This window comes from Oratosquilla oratoria, chromosome 43 (assembly GCF_046742065.1).
Source record: "Oratosquilla oratoria isolate Oo_2021 chromosome 43, ASM4674206v1, whole genome shotgun sequence".
Taxonomy (NCBI): domain Eukaryota; kingdom Metazoa; phylum Arthropoda; class Malacostraca; order Stomatopoda; family Squillidae; genus Oratosquilla; species Oratosquilla oratoria.
The window spans coordinates 41794423-41799422 of NC_134819.1; the positions used below are offsets into that span (position 1 = coordinate 41794423).

The following is a 5000-nucleotide window of genomic DNA, read 5'->3' on the forward strand; positions in this document are numbered from 1 at the left end:
GGAGGAGGGAGGAGGAGGAGGGAGAGGGAGGAGGAGGAGGAAGAGGAGGTGGGAAGGTGGAAGAAAAGAAACAGAGGGAAGGAGAAGTGAGAGTAGTAGAGAGAGTGAGGGGAGAAAAGAAGAAAATGGAGGACAACGGGAACTGATGATGGAGAAGTTGATAAGAGCAGGAAACCGATGGTGTAAGGGGGAGGGCGGAGGAGGAGGAGGAGGAGAAAGAGGAGGAGGAGAGAAGAGTCTTGGAGGAAGAGGAAACGGAACCAGGAGAGATGAAATCGATGGTGGAGAAGGGATGAGAGTAATGGTGCTGGAGAATAGGGATAGTGATGTTGGTGGGGACTAATTGGGGAAAGGATTGTTGGAGAAGTGTGTACTTCATGAGAAGTCGGGGATGCTCATGGAGAAGAACAGGAGGAAGAAGAGGAAGACGAGGAAGAGGAGGAAGAGGAGAAACTGGTCTGTGGAGGGGAAGATGAGGAGAAGGAGGAGGAGGAGGAGGAGGAGGAAAGGGAAGAGAAGGAGAAGGAGGAGGAGGAGTAGGACGAGGAAGAGGATGAAGAGGAGACGGCGAAGGAAGAGGAGGAGGAGGAGGAGGAGGAGGAGGAGAAGGAGGGAGGAGATACACCAAATATGGAGGAAGACATAAGAGACTGTATGGAGGAGGGAGACGAAGGAGGAGGAATGGAGGCCAGGGAAGAAATCAATGGAGGAAAAGGAGGTCGTGATGGAGGACCATGTCGCCTGAAAGAAAATGGAGGGGAACAAAATGGAGCGTTGGAGGCAATGGAGGGTTAATGGAGGTCGCAGGAGAAGGGTAGTACTGTTGGAGGAATGGAGGTAGGAGGAGGAGGAGGAGGAGGAGGAGGAGGAGGAAATATGGTAAGAGGAGAAAAGGAGCTGTAGGTGAGGAGGAGACGGAAGAGGTGAAGATGGAGGAGGAGGAGAAGGTAAAGGTTGAGGTGAAGGAAGTAGGGGATGGAGGGGAAGAAGAGAAAGAGAAGGAAGAAAATGAGGAAAATGAGAAGAAAAACGAGGAGAAAGAAAACATGAGGAAAAGGGAGAGAAGAAAGAAAATAAGGAGAAGGAGAAGAAAGAAATCAAAAGGAAAAAGAGGAGAAGGAATAAAATACGGAGGAAAACGAGAAGAAAGAGAATGAGAATCAAACGGAAAAGGAATAGTAGAGGAAGAGGAGGAGGAGGAGGAGGAAAAATGAAGAAGGAAAACCGAGTTTGGAAGAAATCTGTTGGGGAGGGTGGTGGAGAATACGGTGAGAGACGGTGGTAATGAGGGTGATGGAGTGTTGGAGAAGTGGATCGGGAAATGATTTGTGAAGGAAATGTGTTGGTGAAGCGGCAGCGGAGTCCACCGATGGTGGAAGACGAGAACGAGGACGAAAACGCCCATGTGGGAGGACGAGGATAGAATATATTCACTCGAGTAGGAGGTGGAGTGTGTCCTCAACGTAGAGGAGGAGGGGGACGAAGAGGAGGAGGAGGAGGAGGATGAAGAGGAGGGGAGGAGGAGGGGCGAAGAGGAGGAGAGGAGGAGGGGGACGAAGAGTAGGAGACTGAGGAAGAGGAAGGAGGGGCGAAGAGGAGGAGGAGGGGGTCAAAGAGGGGGGAAGGGGGATGGGGTCAAAGAGGAGGGAAGGAGGAGGGGGACGAAGAGGAAGAGACTAATGAAGAGGAGGGGAGGCGGAGGAGAAGAGGAGGAGGAGAAGTGTGCTTTACGTGGAGGAGGAGGGGACAAAGAGAAAGAGGGGAGGAGAAAGAGGAAGAGAAAGGAAAGAGGCGAAGGAAGAAGAGAAGAGGAGGAGGAGGAGGGGACGAAGAAAAAGAGGGGAGGAGAAGGAGGAAGAAAAAAGAAGGAGGCGAAGGAAGAAGAGAAGAGGAGGAGGAGGAGGGAGAAAAAAGGAGGGAGAGGAGGGGAGGAGGAGAAGAGGAGGAGGAGGAGGAGGAGGAGGAAAAGGAGGAGTGGAGGAGGAGGAGGAGGAATAGGGGGAGGAGTAGAGGAGGAGAAGGGGGAACAAGACTAGATGTAGTGGGAGAAAGGAGAAGAGAAATAAAGAATTAACAAGAGATAAATTAGGAAAAAGAAAATGAAAGAAGGAGAAAAGGAGGTGGAGGAGGAAGAAGACGAGAAAAAAAAAATGATGAAAAGGAGGGGAAGGAAGAGGAGATGTTGCAGGAGGAGGAATAGGAGAAGAGAGGGAGAGTTTTGAAAGACATACTGATAAAAGAGGAAGAGTGTCTTGACAAGAACCGTTAGAGCAACTCTCTGATAGAATTTGAAGAAACATAGAGATACGCAAGAAGAATATAATAAAATAAAAGGAATAAATGAAATATGTAGAACAAACGATAATGATGCTGCGTCACAAACTCCCCACCTCTCGACGGTGGCAGGGTTCGAACTACTATCCTTCCGACCTTCGCCGCTAGTAATGCCGCCCTAACCCACTCGGCCAGCGAGCTTCCAGAATAGATTAAATAAATTAATAAATAAACAAATAGATATACAAAATGAATAAATAAACAAGAAAAGAATAATGCTGGAGAAGATATATATATATATATATATATATATATATATATATACATATATATATATATAAATATATATATACATATATATATATATACATATATATATACATATATATATATATATATATATATATATATATATATACACACACACACACACAAGATTAACCTTAAGAAAGGCAGTTTACCACCAAAATTCCTCAGTTCTTCTTTGTAAATAAAAGCTGTAAGACTTATTTTATCCTCAATGGATTTTACATCAATCTTGATTAAAAAAAATCGGAACAACAGGAACCTCCCCAATTAAGATTCACTAAGGGACAACAAAGGCTGTTTATATAGCAATCCATGTCCATTTTGTGAAAAAGGCTACGACGTACAAGCATAGACTTAGTTACCATGAAGTGAGAGTTGAAACTATCGGTTGTTTTAGGAAACGCTTAGACAACTTTACGGATGGGGATGACAGGTGGTGATGGACATTGAACTGCCTAGTGTAGTCCTTATGGTCTCTTGCAGTCTCCTTCATTCTTAGGTTCTTAGGTTCTTATCTATGATCAACGATAGATAAACAATATTTAAGCAGGCCAGATGTATGGTAGCGTTGTTGCTCATGCTGTTGTAAGCACTACAACCAAAATGTAGGTTTAAGTCTAAGAAATTTGCCACTTTTAATTCTATGCTACACAGTAGCATCATTGAATCCTTTTTATTTTTGTCAACCATATTTTTCATTACTTCAATTAGAACTTATCTTTATGTAAATTGAATAATTTTATGACTCAGAGAATTATTGAACAATATTCGAAATCATCATGAGTACCCTTTGCACAGTGAAGGTGTCTTGATAGATGAAAAAGGTCAGGCGTCCATTATTTGGTTTCCTTGTGATTGATTTGCGAATTTGCTGGGTAGATTTCGTCTAGTTTGTGATGTATATACTTTCTCTCTTTAAACACATACACATACATACGCGTACACACGCACACAGACACACACACACACACACACACACACACACACACACACACACACACACACACACACACACACACACACACACACACACACACACACACACACACACACACACACACACACACACACACACACACACACACACACACACACACACACACACACACACACACACACACGCACGCACACACACACACACACACACACACACACACACACACACACACAGACACACACACACACACACACACACACACACACACACACACACACACACACACAGAGACACACACACACACACACACACACACACACACACACACACATACACGCACGCACGCACACGGACACGCACACACACACACACACACACACACACACACACACACACACGCACACAGACACACACAAATTCAAACAAGCACACTCATGAGCACACACGCGTGCAGGCCCGCGCGTGTGTGTGTATATATGTGTGTGTGTGTAAGAGTATCAATGTATATGTAATATGTATGTGTATACGTGTGTGTGTGTAATTGCATATGTATAGCCTACTCTATATGTGTGTATATGTATATATATATATATATATATATATATATACGTATATGTGTATGTGTATGAAAATTATGAGATTATATTTAATTAGATGGAACTCAAAATAATGAAGGTTTTTTCTTTCTCGCTCTTTTTATGAGAAGATAACAAAGACAATTAAAGACAGGGTAGCTGGCAATTGGAGTCCAAAGAGAGAGAGAGAGAGAGAGAGAGAGAGAGAGAGAGAGAGAGAGAGAGAGAGAGAGAGAGAGAGAGAGAGAGAGAGAGAGAGAGAGAGAGAGAGAGAGAGAGAGAGAGAGAGAGAGAGAGAGAGAGAGAGAGAGAGAGAGAGAGATAGAGAGAGAGAGGGGGGGGGAGAAACAAGATAGTTGAGAAGAGTTTGAAAGAAGGATCGAAAGAGAGTCTGAGAAAATTCGAAGGAGGTCTAGACTTCGACGTTTCGATAGAGACGAAGTTCGAGACTTCAATAGTTCAGGACGAGTTTTGGAAAACGCGAGTTGTAGAAAAGAGTTAAAGAGAGCTAGAGAGAGAGTGACGGCGGTGGCGGTGGCGGCGGCGGCGGTGGTGGTGGAGGAGGAAGAGAGGAGGAGGAGGAAGAGAGGAGGAAGAATGGTCCGTCGCTTACACCAACCGAGTGGAACCGATCTCAGGTCCTGTACAAGAGACAGGGAAGCTTAGTCTATTGATTTCTTATTCTTGTTTTTTTGACCTGCGAGTCATCAAAGTTAAAGCATAAAAAAAAAAATCATATTAGGTGGTGGAGTGTGATGTACTATTAGATCTTTCTTCTTCTTTTCTTCTTCTTCTTCAAGAAAATAGACCACTGGAGGAACGCCCTTGTGTGTATTGATTCAATTCCAGCAAACCAGAGCTCCACCAAACTTGGAGAGGGTGTGAAACATGAAGGCGATCGTGGT

At 44.4% G+C, this 5000-nt stretch overlaps 1 protein-coding gene across 1 annotated transcript in view; it reads right to left on the minus strand.

The window, feature by feature from the left end:
- Nucleotides 1-5000, minus strand: part of LOC143022130 (neurotrimin-like) — a 98342-nt gene that overhangs the window by 92803 nt on the left and 539 nt on the right. The gene's annotated exons all lie outside the window — the stretch shown is intronic.